We start from the raw sequence: 16,371 nt of genomic DNA on the forward strand, positions 1-16,371 counted from the left end.
AAGAGGGATGGGGTTGTTCCCTTTTGACATGGGGGGTTTAGTTGTGAATAGTAACTATGTGGATGGCTGACATGCTCGATCCCTCCATCCTGGGCCTGAATTTCCCCCGGAGCACGGCATGTGTGCTGGACAACATGCTGAGATTCCCTGCGGTCCATGTGTACAGTGGGGCCGCTGGCCCTGCAGCCTCTGCAGCTGACTGCCCACCCCTTACTGGCATTGGGCCTGTACCTCCACATGAGCTAGAGATCCCTTCCTCTGCTACAGTCACGTGGGCCCCTGAGCCCACATGTGTCCCCTCCAGTGTAGCGCTGCAGCCTCACTCACTTCACTGGAGTCTAACGGGGTTTACCAGAGAGACTTACCTGAAGCTGCCATTGGAGGACCCCATGATGACCACACGGTTGCCCTTCTGCCACTGCAATCCCACTGCCCTGGTCCTCTACCTCACACCATTGATCCCCTGCCCCACCCATACGGTTGTGTGCCTCTTCAGGTTTGCAGCCTCCTCCTGCACTGAGCCTCTTGCCACCAGCACAGAACCAGTCAAGGCTGACCAGTGAAGCTCAGTGGTGGGTGCTGAGCGGCCATTTCAGAAGTTTAATTATTTAATTATACAGTAATACACACGTTTCCAACCATTAAAAACATTATCCAGACTTAAAGTCACTTGAATAAAAATATTTAAAAACTTGTTAGCATTTCAATATAGTATCTGGTTGGACTGTGTACTTCCTCTTTGTTTACATGGATAACATAACACTCACAGCACAAAGTATGCTGTCCTCAGCATTCGCATCTCCGCAACATTCCAAAGATCCATCATAGGCCTTTAGTCTAAAAACAAGCTAAAATGGTCACTGAGAACCTTTGCGTCCATTGATTTCCATCAGCTGTGTGTGGAAAGTTCGAAAGAATTTCTGAAGCTACTGAACAGAGCCAGGGTTGCCAGCTCTCACCCATCTGGTGTGACACTCACACCTTCAGACTCTCACGCTCACGCAAGAAATCTTATTAAATCTTAGGGCAAATCTATATTATTTCATTATAAACCTAAAATTCGCTATATCAAATGCACTGGGGTACTTTGAAAACCCTGCAAACTATTTACAAGGTAATAAAACTTTTACGTACATGTAAATCTGTGTGCATACTTGTTTCAAACTGAAAATCTTATGCCAGCCAGCTAAACAAATTAGACAACCCTGCTACAGGGCTCTCTGTTCAGTTTTCGCTGAATGCTAAGGCTTCCCAGGCAAGCTACTGACCCTCCAAATTTCACAGACCTCTCGGCCACCCAGTAATCTGTAACTTTAGTGCTGAAAGCCTGACAGTGAGTGTATCATGTGAGGCAGCTGTGGAAATACAGACTCTCCTCTGTGCCACAAAAAACCTTCTACAGCGGCAATGTGGGATCTGTGCTCTCCGGGAGCATAACTGCTCGGTACGGCAGCTCCAGCTCTGAGGGCCGCCGAGTCCCGCTGAGGGTGATACGATGCGCCCAGAGAATAACCAGGACAGAACTACCGCCCTGCATAAGTCCCCGGGGCCTTACGGCCGGGACTGAGAGGCCGAGAAGAAGCTTCTACCCCCGGCCAGTAGGATCATTAACATCACAGATTAAAAGCTAAAATATGCTATAACTACAATCTGTACTATAAACATTTCTACATATTTTTTATACATTTTCATCTTTACTTTTTATATACCTTTTATTGTTATATTTTCTTATTATCTTTCTGTAGTTTCAGTACTTCTTTTGTTAATTCACGTTGTTTAATTTTGATGTCCTTTTACTAGTGTGTTTATTACACCGACTGGAGTAACGACAATTTCATTTCACTGCCAGTGTACCACTACATTTGTATGACAAATAAAAATCTTGAATTTATTGTGTTACCCCCACCACATTATTTAATGTGTTCCTCATGAATTTCATTGTTTTTCTCAAAATAAACACGTATTCCAATTTTGGTTCTTGCAACACATTTCCAAAAAAGTCGGGACAGGAGCAATTTAGGGCCAGTAGTGAGGTAAATTGGTTAAATAATTTGATTTGAAACAAGTGATGTCAACAGGTGATTGTAATTATGATTTGGTACAAAAGCAGCACAAATACGTGGGAAAATTATTGAAATGTTTAAAAACAATGTTCCTCAAAGAACGACAGGAAGAGATTTGGATATTTTACCTTCAACAGTGCATAACATAATTAAAAGATTGAAAGAATCTGAAGGAATTTCAGTGCGTAAAGGACAAGGAGGTGTAGGAATTATTAGCTCAGGTAAATTTTAATATCTCCACCAATATGTTTTGAAATTAATTAACTTTTAATTAATTATTATTTAATGCTGATTATTAACCAATTGTTATGCCGAATGGTCGGCTCCTCCAAACTCAATTGCGAATCCCCGATATCTGTTAATGTGAGACTTAAATGGTACTCATTAATAACCAGTATCGCTTAATAACCTGGGTTAGTAGGCTCGTCCAGCGAGCTGCGTCACCAGGTAATGTAAACGGTCGGTAGCGAAGCTCCCCTCACGGCCAATGAGAGAGAGTCTCGCGATATTTCAGGCGAGTTTGAGGTTTCAGAGCGTAGTAGCCAGATCGCACAGAGGCAGGGACTATTGTGAGCACTCAATGACGGAGACTGAAGTTGTGTAAAAGACATGCATTTATTCCTACAACTAACATAAGACAGACATTACACCTAACAAAGAATAAACATGAAATAACGGAATAGACACAAACAATGTAATCATGAAAATGCAATGACCAGATTTAAAAGGATTAACCTAAAAAGGGAAAAACTGTTCTGCAAAGCAAACAGTTTGTGGAAATATGAACCTAAAGGAATATAGCAGGTGAATAGGACAGTTTAGGTTATTAGAAATGAAAGGAAGTTGGTTTACTTGGATGCAGGAAAGGGGGGGTCTTGGCAGTTGGTTGCAGAGGCTAATGAGCTGATGGGTGATGGCACTCAGGGAGGCGCGGTGTTTACAGCGGTTGTTGGAGTGGAGCCCTCTGATTCTCTCTCCTGGTGAAGCTTGGACTGAGTTTCAGTTCTTTGTCCAGTTGGGTCTAAACTGATAGGCTTCAGGAGGGCTGCTTGTGGGCTTCTCTTCTCCTGGGCTAATGGTCTTTGTTTCCTCTGCTCCGCTCTCCTCCGCTCCGCTGATGTTCTACACCTTTCTCTCTCCTTTTCTTCCCTCTCCCCCGCTTTGTTCTGAGGTGCCAGGTTTTATAGTGTAAAGTTCGTGAATAGGAGTGACCAGGAATTCGAGTCCTGGGCCAATGGCTGACCATCCATTTGACGGGCTTTCGGAAGGGGGTCGGTATCAGTCCTTTTGGGATTTATGACCAGACTGACTTCTCTGGTAATGGTGATTTTCATTAGGCTGGTGTAACTTTTGATATATCCACTTTTGTGGTAACCATTGACCAGATTTGGAAACTGGAGTGATTTCCCGTCGGTTTGATACCAAACATGCCATACCAGCCTAGCGGTTCACACCAAATCCCATCTGTGATGATTAATTAATGATTACTTATATTATGCTATTATGTTATGTTCTATTACTCACACCAGTATGTGGTATATATGGTAGACAGTATAGGTTACACTTCAACAGATGTATACCCTTTATACAGACATTATATGACATTGTCTTGTCATCAGCACATCTTACCCTTGGATAGGTATGGTGAAATACAAAGATCAGATAAGGGTTGCCGAGGAATGTGGCAAAGCAAAAAGGGGGGGGGAAGGTTTGTCAGACAAAGGAAAAGAATCTTCGAAAGTTAGGGCAGACTAAGATCCCTGGTTAGACTATTCAATTTCCAAGATTATTCTGGTTTAACATATATGCAGTGGTAGCTATACCTATTTATTTATTCAAATTTATACAAGTGTTTAGGTGTGAGGGGTAAAATAATAGACACGCTGTGAACATGGTTATAAGGGTGGCACACAAACCTAAGACTGTCTAAGGACACTCACATAAACATGACTTGCATATTGAGACATAAGCAACATACTATACAGGGTATACAAAAACCAAACTTAAAGGAAACTTTCTGTGGGGTGTTGGGAGAGTGGTATGCAAGGCAGGATGTCGGGTGATGGGGTTGTGGGCCAAGTCGAGGGGCCCCTGTCCCTGGGGATCCACTCTGCTATCTGTAGGTCGTTAAAGCTTTGGGCAATAAAAGTTGGAGTGCTGGCCTCCCTGGTTATCTATGTGTGTGGGGTCACGAACCCCCCTTTTGAGGCCTAGGTCGATGTGTGCCTTCTCGTACCAGGGTAGGCCTTGTCTCAGGTCACCTGGAATTTAAGCTTTGTGATATGTGCATGTGTGATCCTACAACTGTGAGGCTGAGTCTCCCCCCCTTTGCAGCAGTCTCTGGCTCTGTCTCAGCGGCAGGGCTCCTGCTCCCCCCACTGTGTCATCTTCCTCCTTCTTCTCTGAGGGAGGGGCGGTGGCCTCCACAGACGCTGGTGCTGCTGCAGCTGCTCCTAGCTGAGGATGATAAGCAGGGGGAGGGGGCACATTCGGCAGAGGAGGGTACAGATGTATCTCTTCCTTTTTCTTCTTAGTATTCTGTAACACCATGCTGAGGGATTGGGCCTGAGCCTCATTTTTAGCCCTTTCAGCGTTTAACTCCGCTGTCTCCCTGGCCAGTTTGTCCCGCAGTCCCTTATTATTTGCCTTTTCCTTCTCTAACTCTTTCAATTTAGCCACATATATCCGCTTTTCAAACTTATCAATATCCCCATATTTTCCACAACATCCCTTTTTGCTTTGTATTACACGCTTTGTATGTTGCATTATTGTTGGATCGAACGTGCCGTCCACGGGCCAGCGCCCGCTTGCCATTTTACTCCATTTGGCACATTCTTTGCTAAAACTCTCTCCCATCTCAGTCTCGACCACATCGCGACACATACGTTTCTTGCCTGGCTTTCGACAACTGCGTTTTCTCATTTGTTTTTCAAATTTTGTCATACCCTCTGGGTCATATGCAGTATCTGGAGCCCATTTGTTTTCTTTGCTATTTGAACTGCCCATGACTTTTCCTATCTGTTCACCAGTTACCCTCAACAATGCACTTCAGGAAATTAAGCAGTTTACTTCGTTGCGAAAGCAGAAGCAAGTTTCTTCGTTGCAATAGAATTTGCGAGAAAGCAAAAGCAAATTCCTTCCTTGCGAGAAAACAAAAGCAAATTCCTTCCTTGCGATAGAGCAAGCTATTTATTATAAACACAAAGCCCTAGCGCTCCTTCGCTAGAGAGCATAAGCAAATATTTTGTTTTTAGCAGGATTGGAGGATAATATAATTAATATTTTATTATGCGCACCAGATACACATTCCAGCAATATAAATTTTGACTTGTGTCTCTGTCCTCATAAATGAGACAAATTTAGTTTGGGCACGGCCAGGATATTTACACGCTCCACACATTCACACAATTTCCTCCGGCAGGACACGAATCACTGCGCGGCAGCTACTATCCATTCACTTCCCTGGCAGGACTCAGTCCGCTACCAGGCTGCCCCCGGCAGAGCCGTGTTAGCTGCCCGACGGGACAGTTTCCACACACACAACCTTATTCATACTCCCTCCCTGTCAAAGACCTGTGTCTCTACAGACACCCGTATTTGCTTCCTTGCAAATACCTGTATTCACCTTCCTGTGAATACAAGGATCCTCCTGTGGATCACAATCCACTAGCGCTTTTCCCAAAGTTTGTCAAACAGCACATATAGATACTATATAGACTTAAACATCGACTTGCGATTAAATAAATCAACTTAAAATTTTTCCCTTTAATTTTGGTCCGTTGATCGGATTGGGACGTCCAGGCGTTTGTCCGACGAGGATGGGATGCTGAGCCGGATCGAGTAACTTTTTTCCTCGCTCCTTGGCTGACGGTAGCGCTTCACCGCTCCCTTCTAACAGGACACCTCGTTCCTCGCCGTCCGTGCGCTCTGGCTGTTCCCTTTCTCCGATCCCGGACGAGCCCCCAAATCTGTGGAAGAAATTTCTCGAAGTCCGATGTTTAAGTGTTTGACAGAACTTTATTATTGGATGAGCTCAAAGGGAACAGACACTCAGCAATCATGCGTCTCATGTTCTGCTCCCCGAACAACAAGTGCATACATTTCTTATAGCCAAAAATGCCGTCATCAGATAGTTCAAAGAAAAGGATCAGGTGTCTGTAGACACCCGGCACTTCTGCTTATTGAGGCTTGCTTATCAGCACAGAAATTCCTCTGCAGTTTCATACTGAGTCGAGTTAAATTTATCCAATTACCCAATTACTTTTATCTCACTTCCAGGTCATGCTGACCCGGGCCCTTGCTGAGCAAGCTACATTATGGCAAACGTTACTTCCTCCATAGAAAATAGAAATCCCTTTACTTACAGTAAGCAAGCTTGCATTAGTACATTGTGCTTGATACATCAGACTGATTCAAGTGAGGTTATATTGTTTCAATCATTATAGGTAAATCAACAACACATTATAAACTCAATTGTTAATTACTGATTAGGTAATGCATTTTGCATAATCGTCTATATTCCATTATTGATTACTGATTAGCATAATCAAGAATTTTCTACCACACAGCCAAAAAGAAAACACCAAGAATACGAGAGATTTTGCTCAAATTTAGCAGTTTTTCGGCCATAAATGTGTGCATTGTCTAGGATGCTGGATGCGAAGCCAAAACCGTCACCGATGCGAAGGGAATGTCCGTGCTGCAACACCAGCGTGTCAGAGGGGCGGGCGGGGTCCTTGTTTCACTGGCCAACCACACGGGGCCAGTCGCCTCGCTTGGCCAATCGGTCGAGACCGTTGTAAAACATTTAGTTGAAACACTTCTTCAACTGGCCAATAGGGGGCTGAAACATTTGTTGCACTAAAGCCGAAAGGAAGCTGGCAAAAGGAACATAGATGACAGACAGATGTGGGAAGCATTCTGGATTTTCAGACTGTAGCATTTACTTTTAGTTGATTTTCCATCCGTCATTCTCATAAGCATTATTGCTACTTAAAAAGATGAAATTTCTTGTGACATTATTTGATACTGAGAGGAAGAATCTGTTTTTAAGAAATACTTGAAAGTCATCTGAAGTGTGAAATCGACACAAGAAAGATCTGGATGCAAATGCATTAAATCCTTTTCTCTTTGTGTTACTTGTTTGTCCTTCCATGCTGTGGGCCAGTGGCGCAATGGATAACGCGTCTGACTACGGATCAGAAGATTCTAGGTTCGACTCCTGGCTGGCTCGGCCATTTCTTTCCTTTACTCTAATGCCTTCTGCTTTAGCCGCTCCATGCTACCAACGTCTTGGCTTCCTCGCATCAGCTGCAGACAGGGAGCTCACAAGAGGCAGGCTGCATGGTGTCCCACATGGTCTAGCGGTTAGGATTCCTGGTTTTCACCCAGGCGGCCTGGGTTCAACTCCCGGTATGGGAATTGTACTTATCGTTGACTGCACCCTAGCAACTGATCGTGTCCCTGTACTAAGGCAGCAAAAATGTTCTTCCTGGGAAGTCTAACAATCTTGCTGGAAATACTGACCAGTCATTACATACAACTCAGGTGGAGCTGTCACCTTGCACGTGATTTTGCCATACTTTGGTGTCACAATATTTATTACATTTTTAGTATTTTTAAGCCAAGCTAAAGAATAATCTCAGCGCCGATTTCCACCAGTCGTAGGTTGTGGTGCCGTGCCAGGTTACCCCTGAAAAACACTGTCCCCGACAATTCAGATCAGACACACAAAATGAAATGAATTACTTGAGAAAATGAACATTTACCATAAAATAACTTTTGTTGGTTACGAAATGCAATTTGTACAGAAAAAAATATCTTACCCGTGGTGAAACAGCCAAAAAGAAAACACCAAGAATACGAGAGATTTTGCTCAAATTTAGCAGTTTTTCGGCCATAAATGTGTGCATTGTCTAGGATGCTGGATGCGAAGCCAAAAACGTCACCGATGCGAAGGGAATGTCCGTGCTGCAACACCAGCGTGTCAGCTGGGCGGGCGGGTCCTTGTTTCACTGGCCAACCACACGGGGCCAGTCGCCTCGCTTGGCCAATCGGTCGAGACCGTTGTAAAACATTTAGTTGAAACACTTCTTCAACTGGCCAATAGAGGGCTGAAACATTTGTTGCACTAAAGCCGAAAGGAGGCTGGCAAAAGGAACATAGATGACAGACAGATTTGGGAAGCATTCCGTATTTTCAGACTGTAGCATTTACTTTTAGTTGATTTTCCATCCGTCATTCTCATAAGCATTATTGCTACTTAAAAAGATGAAATTTCTTGTGACATTATTTGATACTGAGAGGAAGAATTTGTTTTTAAGAAATACTTGAAAGTCATCTGAAGTGTGAAATCGACAAAAGAAAGATCTGGATGCAAATGCATTAAATCCTTTTCTCTTTGTGTTATTTTTTTGTCCTTCCATGCTGTGGGCCAGTGGCGCAATGGATAACGTGTCTGACTACGGATCAGAAGATTCTAGGTTCGACTCCTGGCTGCCTCGGCCATTTCTTTCCTTTACTCTAATGCCTTCTGCTTTAGCCGCTCCATGCTACCAACGTCTTGGCTTCCTCGCATCAGCTGCAGACAGGGAGCTCACAAGAGGCAGGCTGCATGGTGTCCCATATGGTCTAGCGGTTAGGATTCCTGGTTTTCACCCAGGCGGCCTGGGTTCGACTCCCGGTATGGGAATTGTACTTATCGTTGACTGCACCCTAGCAACTGATCGTGTCCCTGTGCTTAGGCAGCAAAAATGTTCTTCCTGGGAAGTCTAACAATCTTGCTGGAAATACTGACCAGTCATTACATACAACTCAGGTGGAGCTGTCACCTTGCACGTGATTTTGCCATACTTTTGTGTCACAATATTTATTACATTTTTAGTATTTTTAAGCCAAGCTAAAGAATAATCTCAGCGCCTATTTCCTCCAGTCGTAGGTTGTGGTGCCGTGCCAGGTTACCCCTGAAAAACACTGTCCCCGACAATTCAGATCAGACACACAAAATGAAATGAATTACTTGAGAAAATGAACTTTTACCATAAAATAACTTTTGTTGGTTACGAAATGCAATTCGTACAGAAAAAAAATATCTTACCCGTGGTGAAACAGCCAAAAAGAAAACACAAAAAATACGAGAGATTTTGCTCAAATTTAGCAGTTTTTCGGCCTTAAATGTGTGCATTGTCTAGGATGGTGGATGCGACGCCAAAAACGTCACCGATTTGAAGAGAATGTCCGTGCTGCAACACCAGCGCGTCAGCGGGGCGGGCGGGGTCCTTGTTTCACTGGCCAACCACACGGGGCCAGTCGCCTCGCTTGGCCAATCGGTCGAGACCGTTGTAAAACATTTAGTTGAAACACTTCTTCAACTGGCCAACAGAGGGCTGAAACATTTGTTGCACTAAAGCCGAAAGGAGGCTGGAAAAAGGAACATAGATGACAGACAGATTTGGGAAGCATTCCGTATTTTCAGACTGTAGCATTTACTTTTAGTTGATTTTCCATCTGTCATTCTCATAAGCATTATTGCTACTTCAAAAGATTAAATTTCTTGTGACATTATTTGATACTGAGAGGAAGAATCTGTTTTTAAGAAATACTTGAAAGTCATCTGAAGTGTGAAATCGACAAAAGAAAGATCTGGATGCAAATGCATTTAATCCTTTTCTCTTTGTGTTACTTGTTTGTCCTTCTTTGCTGTGGGCCAGTGGCGCAATGGATAACGTGTCTGACTACGGATCAGAAGATTCTAGGTTCGACTCCTGGCTGGCTCGGCCATTTCTTTCCTTTACTCTAATGCCTTCTGCTTTAGCCGCTCCATGCTACCAACATTTTGGCTTCCTCGCATCAGCTGCAGACAGGGAGCTCACAAGAGGCAGGCTGCATGGTGTCCCATATGGTCTAGCGGTTAGGATTCCTGGTTTTCACCCAGGCGGCCTGGGTTCGACTCCCGGTATGGGAATTATACTTATCGTTGTCTGCAGCATTGCAACTAATCGTGTCCTTGTGCCAAGGCAGCAAAAATGCTCTTCCTGGGAAGTCCAACAATCTTGCTGGAAATACTGACCAGCCATTACATACAACTCAGGTGGAGCTGTCACCTTGCACGTGATTTTGCCATACTTTGGTGTCACAATATTTATTACATTTTTAGTATTTTTAAGCCAAGCTAAAGAATAATCTCAGCGCCGATTTCCACCAGTCGTAGGTTGTGGTGCCGTGCCAGGTTACCCCTGAAAAACACTGTCCCCGACAATTCAGATCAGACACACAAAATGAAATGAATTACTTGAGAAAATGAACATTTACCATAAAATAACTTTTGTTGGTTACGAAATGCAATTCGTACAGAAAAAAAATATCTTACCCGTGGTGAAACAGCCAAAAAGAAAACACAAAAAATACGAGAGATTTTGCTCAAATTTAGCAGTTTTTCGGCCTTAAATGTGTGCATTGTCTAGGATGGTGGATGCGAAGCCAAAAACGTCACCGATGCGAAGGGAATGTCCGTGCTGCAACACCAGCGCGTCAGCGGGGCGGGCGGGGTCCTTGTTTCACTGGCCAACCACACGGGGCCAGTCGCCTCGCTTGGCCAATCGGTGGAGACCGTTGTAAAACATTTAGTTGAAACACTTCTTCAACTGGCCAATAGAGGGCTGAAACATTTGTTGCACTAAAGCCGAAAGGAGGCTGGAAAAAGGAACATAGATGACAGACAGATGTGGGGAGCATTCCGTATTTTCAGACTGTAGCATTTACTTTTAGTTGATTTTCCATCTGTCATTCTCATAAGCATTATTGCTACTTAAAAAGATGAAATTTCTTGTGACATTATTTGATACTGAGAGGAAGAATCTGTTTTTAAGAAATACTTGAAAGTCATCTGAAGTGTGAAATCGACACAAGAAAGATCTGGATGCAAATGCATTTAATCCTTTTCTCTTTGCGTTACTTGTTTGTCCTTCTCTGCTGTGGGCCAGTGGCGCAATGGATAACGCGTCTGACTACGGATCAGAAGATTCTGGGTTCGACTCCTGGCTGGCTTGGCCATTTCTTTCCTTTACTCTAATGCCTTCTGCTTTAGCCGCTCCATGCTACCAACGTCTTGGCTTCCTCACATCAGCTGCAGACAGGGAGCTCACAAGAGGCAGGCTGCATGGTCTCCCATATGGTCTAGCGGTTAGGATTCCTGGTTTTCACCCAGGCGGCCCGGGTTCGACTCCCGGTATGGGAATTATACTTATCGTTGTCTGCAGCATTGCAACTAATCGTGTCCTTGTGCCAAGGCAGCAAAAATGCTCTTCCTGGGAAGTCCAACAATCTTGCTGGAAATACTGACCAGCCATTACATACAACTCAGGTGGAGCTGTCACCTTGCACGTGATTTTGCCATACTTTGGTGTCACAATATTTATTACATTTTTAGTATTTTTAAGCCAAGCTAAAGAATAATCTCAGCGCCGATTTCCACCAGTCGTAGGTTGTGGTGCCGTGCCAGGTTACCCCTGAAAAACACTGTCCCCGACAATTCAGATCAGACACAAAAAATGAAATGAATTACTTGAGAAAATGAGCATTTACCATAAAATAACTTTTGTTGGTTACGAAATGCAATTCGTACAGAAAAAAAATGTCTTACCCGTGGTGAAACAGCCAAAAAGAAAACACAAAAAATACGAGAGATTTTGCTCAAATTTAGCAGTTTTTCGGCCTTAAATGTGTGCATTGTCTAGGATGGTGGATGCGAAGCCAAAAACGTCACCGATGCGAAGAGAATGTCCGTGCTGCAACACCAGCGCGTCAGCGGGGCGGGCGGGTCCTTGTTTCACTGGCCAACCACACGGGGCCAGTCGCCTCGCTTGGCCAATCGGTCGAGACCGTTGTAAAACATTTAGTTGAAACACTTCTTCAACTGGCCAACAGAGGGCTGAAACATTTGTTGCACTAAAGCCGAAAGGAGGCTGGAAAAAGGAACATAGATGACAGACAGATTTGGGAAGCATTCCGTATTTTCAGACTGTAGCATTTACTTTTAGTTGATTTTCCATCTGTCATTCTCATAAGCATTATTGCTACTTCAAAAGATTAAATTTCTTGTGACATTATTTGATACTGAGAGGAAGAATCTGTTTTTAAGAAATACTTGAAAGTCATCTGAAGTGTGAAATCGACAAAAGAAAGATCTGGATGCAAATGCATTTAATCCTTTTCTCTTTGTGTTACTTGTTTGTCCTTCTCTGCTGTGGGCCAGTGGCGCAATGGATAACGTGTCTGACTACGGATCAGAAGATTCTAGGTTCGACTCCTGGCTGGCTCGGCCATTTCTTTCCTTTACTCTAATGCCTTCTGCTTTAGCCGCTCCATGCTACCAACATTTTGGCTTCCTCGCATCAGCTGCAGACAGGGAGCTCACAAGAGGCAGACTGCATGGTGTCCCATATGGTCTAGCGGTTAGGATTCCTGGTTTTCACCCAGGCGGCCCGGGTTCGACTCCCGGTATGGGAATTATACTTATCGTTGTCTGCAGCATTGCAACTAATCGTGTCCTTGTGCCAAGGCAGCAAAAATGCTCTTCCTGGGAAGTCCAACAATCTTGCTGGAAATACTGACCAGCCATTACATACAACTCAGGTGGAGCTGTCACCTTGCACGTGATTTTGCCATACTTTGGTGTCACAATATTTATTACATTTTTAGTATTTTTAAGCCAAGCTAAAGAATAATCTCAGCGCCGATTTCCACCAGTCGTAGGTTGTGGTGCCATGCCAGGTTACCCCTGAAAAACACTGTCCCCGACAATTCAGATCAGACACAAAAAATGAAATGAATTACTTGAGAAAATGAGCATTTACCATAAAATAACTTTTGTTGGTTACGAAATGCAATTTGTACAGAAAAAAATATCTTACCCGTGGTGAAACAGCCAAAAAGAAAACACCAAGAATACGAGAGATTTTGCTCAAATTTAGCAGTTTTTCGGCCATAAATGTGTGCATTGTCTAGGATGCTGGATGCGAAGCCAAAAACGTCACCGATGCGAAGGGAATGTCCGTGCTGCAACACCAGCGTGTCAGCTGGGCGGGCGGGTCCTTGTTTCACTGGCCAACCACACGGGGCCAGTCGCCTCGCTTGGCCAATCGGTCGAGACCGTTGTAAAACATTTAGTTGAAACACTTCTTCAACTGGCCAATAGAGGGCTGAAACATTTGTTGCACTAAAGCCGAAAGGAGGCTGGCAAAAGGAACATAGATGACAGACAGATTTGGGAAGCATTCCGTATTTTCAGACTGTAGCATTTACTTTTAGTTGATTTTCCATCCGTCATTCTCATAAGCATTATTGCTACTTAAAAAGATGAAATTTCTTGTGACATTATTTGATACTGAGAGGAAGAATCTGTTTTTAAGAAATACTTGAAAGTCATCTGAAGTGTGAAATCGACAAAAGAAAGATCTGGATGCAAATGCATTTAATCCTTTTCTCTTTGTGTTATTTGTTTGTCCTTCTTTGCTGTGGGCCAGTGGCGCAATGGATAACGTGTCTGACTACGGATCAGAAGATTCTAGGTTCGACTCCTGGCTGCCTCGGCCATTTCTTTCCTTTACTCTAATGCCTTCTGCTTTAGCCGCTCCATGCTACCAACGTCTTGGCTTCCTCGCATCAGCTGCAGACAGGGAGCTCACAAGAGGCAGGCTGCATGGTGTCCCATATGGTCTAGCGGTTAGGATTCCTGGTTTTCACCCAGGCGGCCTGGGTTCGACTCCCGGTATGGGAATTGTACTTATTGTTGACTGCACCCTAGCAACTGATCGTGTCCCTGTGCTAAGGCAGCAAAAATGTTCTTCCTGGGAAGTCTAACAATCTTGCTGGAAATACTGACCAGTCATTACATACAACTCAGGTGGAGCTGTCACCTTGCACGTGATTTTGCCATACTTTTGTGTCACAATATTTATTACATTTTTAGTATTTTTAAGCCAAGCTAAAGAATAATCTCAGCGCCTATTTCCTCCAGTCGTAGGTTGTGGTGCCGTGCCAGGTTACCCCTGAAAAACACTGTCCCCGACAATTCAGATCAGACACACAAAATGAAATGAATTACTTGAGAAAATGAACTTTTACCATAAAATAACTTTTGTTGGTTACGAAATGCAATTCGTACAGAAAAAAAATGTCTTACCCGTGGTGAAACAGCCAAAAAGAAAACACAAAAAATACGAGAGATTTTGCTCAAATTTAGCAGTTTTTCGGCCTTAAATGTGTGCATTGTCTAGGATGGTGGATGCGAAGCCAAAAACGTCACCGATGCGAAGAGAATGTCCGTGCTGCAACACCAGCGCGTCAGCGGGGCGGGCGGGTCCTTGTTTCACTGGCCAACCACACGGGGCCAGTCGCCTCGCTTGGCCAATCGGTCGAGACCGTTGTAAAACATTTAGTTGAAACACTTCTTCAACTGGCCAACAGAGGGCTGAAACATTTGTTGCACTAAAGCCGAAAGGAGGCTGGAAAAAGGAACATAGATGACAGACAGATTTGGGAAGCATTCCGTATTTTCAGACTGTAGCATTTACTTTTAGTTGATTTTCCATCTGTCATTCTCATAAGCATTATTGCTACTTCAAAAGATTAAATTTCTTGTGACATTATTTGATACTGAGAGGAAGAATCTGTTTTTAAGAAATACTTGAAAGTCATCTGAAGTGTGAAATCGACAAAAGAAAGATCTGGATGCAAATGCATTTAATCCTTTTCTCTTTGTGTTACTTGTTTGTCCTTCTCTGCTGTGGGCCAGTGGCGCAATGGATAACGTGTCTGACTACGGATCAGAAGATTCTAGGTTCGACTCCTGGCTGGCTCGGCCATTTCTTTCCTTTACTCTAATGCCTTCTGCTTTAGCCGCTCCATGCTACCAACATTTTGGCTTCCTCGCATCAGCTGCAGACAGGGAGCTCACAAGAGGCAGGCTGCATGGTGTCCCATATGGTCTAGCGGTTAGGATTCCTGGTTTTCACCCAGGCGGCCCGGGTTCGACTCCCGGTATGGGAATTATACTTATCGTTGTCTGCAGCATTGCAACTAATCGTGTCCTTGTGCCAAGGCAGCAAAAATGCTCTTCCTGGGAAGTCCAACAATCTTGCTGGAAATACTGACCAGCCATTACATACAACTCAGGTGGAGCTGTCACCTTGCACGTGATTTTGCCATACTTTGGTGTCACAATATTTATTACATTTTTAGTATTTTTAAGCCAAGCTAAAGAATAATCTCAGCGCCGATTTCCACCAGTCGTAGGTTGTGGTGCCGTGCCAGGTTACCCCTGAAAAACACTGTCCCCGACAATTCAGATCAGACACACAAAATGAAATGAATTACTTGAGAAAATGAACATTTACCATAAAATAACTTTTGTTGGTTACGAAATGCAATTTGTACAGAAAAAAATATCTTACCCGTGGTGAAACAGCCAAAAAGAAAACACCAAGAATACGAGAGATTTTGCTCAAATTTAGCAGTTTTTCGGCCATAAATGTGTGCATTGTCTAGGATGCTGGATGCGAAGCCAAAAACGTCACCGATGCGAAGGGAATGTCCGTGCTGCAACACCAGCGTGTCAGCTGGGCGGGCGGGTCCTTGTTTCACTGGCCAACCACACGGGGCCAGTCGCCTCGCTTGGCCAATCGGTCGAGACCGTTGTAAAACATTTAGTTGAAACACTTCTTCAACTGGCCAATAGGGGGCTGAAACATTTGTTGCACTAAAGCCGAAAGGAGGCTGGCAAAAGGAACATAGATGACAGACAGATTTGGGAAGCATTCCGTATTTTCAGACTGTAGCATTTACTTTTAGTTGATTTTCCATCCGTCATTCTCATAAGCATTATTGCTACTTAAAAAGATGAAATTTCTTGTGACATTATTTGATACTGAGAGGAAGAATCTGTTTTTAAGAAATACTTGAAAGTCATCTGAAGTGTGAAATCGACAAAAGAAAGATCTGGATGCAAATGCATTTAATCCTTTTCTCTTTGTGTTATTTGTTTGTCCTTCTATGCTGTGGGCCAGTGGCGCAATGGATAACGTGTCTGACTACGGATCAGAAGATTCTAGGTTCGACTCCTGGCTGGCTCGGATATTTCTTTCCTTTCCAGAATGCCTTCTGCTTTAGCAGCTCCATGCTACCAACTTCCTTGCATCAGCTGCAGACAGGGAGCTCACAAGAGGCAGGCTGCATGGTGTCCCACATGGTCTAGCGGTTAGGATTCCTGGTTTTCACCCAGGCGGCCTGGGTTCAACTCCCGGTATGGGAA

General features: G+C 43.9%; 14 non-coding genes across 14 annotated transcripts; all 14 read left to right on the forward strand.

Moving 5' to 3' along the window:
• Nucleotides 1-7,223: 7,223 nt before the first annotated feature.
• trnar-acg (transfer RNA arginine (anticodon ACG)) lies at nucleotides 7,224-7,296 on the forward strand. Its single transcript has one exon. It is a non-coding gene; the product is annotated as a tRNA-Arg (tRNA).
• Nucleotides 7,297-7,412: 116 nt separating this feature from the next.
• Nucleotides 7,413-7,484, forward strand: trnae-uuc (transfer RNA glutamic acid (anticodon UUC)). The gene has a single exon. It is a non-coding gene; the product is annotated as a tRNA-Glu (tRNA).
• A 1,198-nt stretch (nucleotides 7,485-8,682) lies between these two features.
• Nucleotides 8,683-8,754, forward strand: trnae-uuc (transfer RNA glutamic acid (anticodon UUC)). The gene has a single exon. It is a non-coding gene; the product is annotated as a tRNA-Glu (tRNA).
• Nucleotides 8,755-9,765: 1,011 nt separating this feature from the next.
• trnar-acg (transfer RNA arginine (anticodon ACG)) lies at nucleotides 9,766-9,838 on the forward strand. The gene has a single exon. It is a non-coding gene; the product is annotated as a tRNA-Arg (tRNA).
• Nucleotides 9,839-9,954: 116 nt separating this feature from the next.
• On the forward strand, nucleotides 9,955-10,026 carry trnae-uuc (transfer RNA glutamic acid (anticodon UUC)). Its single transcript has one exon. It is a non-coding gene; the product is annotated as a tRNA-Glu (tRNA).
• Nucleotides 10,027-11,037: 1,011 nt separating this feature from the next.
• Nucleotides 11,038-11,110, forward strand: trnar-acg (transfer RNA arginine (anticodon ACG)). Its single transcript has one exon. It is a non-coding gene; the product is annotated as a tRNA-Arg (tRNA).
• A 116-nt stretch (nucleotides 11,111-11,226) lies between these two features.
• On the forward strand, nucleotides 11,227-11,298 carry trnae-uuc (transfer RNA glutamic acid (anticodon UUC)). Its single transcript has one exon. It is a non-coding gene; the product is annotated as a tRNA-Glu (tRNA).
• A 1,010-nt stretch (nucleotides 11,299-12,308) lies between these two features.
• On the forward strand, nucleotides 12,309-12,381 carry trnar-acg (transfer RNA arginine (anticodon ACG)). The gene has a single exon. It is a non-coding gene; the product is annotated as a tRNA-Arg (tRNA).
• Nucleotides 12,382-12,497: 116 nt separating this feature from the next.
• Nucleotides 12,498-12,569, forward strand: trnae-uuc (transfer RNA glutamic acid (anticodon UUC)). The gene has a single exon. It is a non-coding gene; the product is annotated as a tRNA-Glu (tRNA).
• A 1,198-nt stretch (nucleotides 12,570-13,767) lies between these two features.
• trnae-uuc (transfer RNA glutamic acid (anticodon UUC)) lies at nucleotides 13,768-13,839 on the forward strand. The gene has a single exon. It is a non-coding gene; the product is annotated as a tRNA-Glu (tRNA).
• A 1,010-nt stretch (nucleotides 13,840-14,849) lies between these two features.
• trnar-acg (transfer RNA arginine (anticodon ACG)) lies at nucleotides 14,850-14,922 on the forward strand. The gene has a single exon. It is a non-coding gene; the product is annotated as a tRNA-Arg (tRNA).
• Nucleotides 14,923-15,038: 116 nt separating this feature from the next.
• Nucleotides 15,039-15,110, forward strand: trnae-uuc (transfer RNA glutamic acid (anticodon UUC)). The gene has a single exon. It is a non-coding gene; the product is annotated as a tRNA-Glu (tRNA).
• Nucleotides 15,111-16,119: 1,009 nt separating this feature from the next.
• Nucleotides 16,120-16,192, forward strand: trnar-acg (transfer RNA arginine (anticodon ACG)). The gene has a single exon. It is a non-coding gene; the product is annotated as a tRNA-Arg (tRNA).
• Nucleotides 16,193-16,299: 107 nt separating this feature from the next.
• Nucleotides 16,300-16,371, forward strand: trnae-uuc (transfer RNA glutamic acid (anticodon UUC)). The gene has a single exon. It is a non-coding gene; the product is annotated as a tRNA-Glu (tRNA).

Source organism: Brienomyrus brachyistius, chromosome 4 (assembly GCF_023856365.1).
Source record: "Brienomyrus brachyistius isolate T26 chromosome 4, BBRACH_0.4, whole genome shotgun sequence".
In the NCBI taxonomy this organism is placed as follows: domain Eukaryota; kingdom Metazoa; phylum Chordata; class Actinopteri; order Osteoglossiformes; family Mormyridae; genus Brienomyrus; species Brienomyrus brachyistius.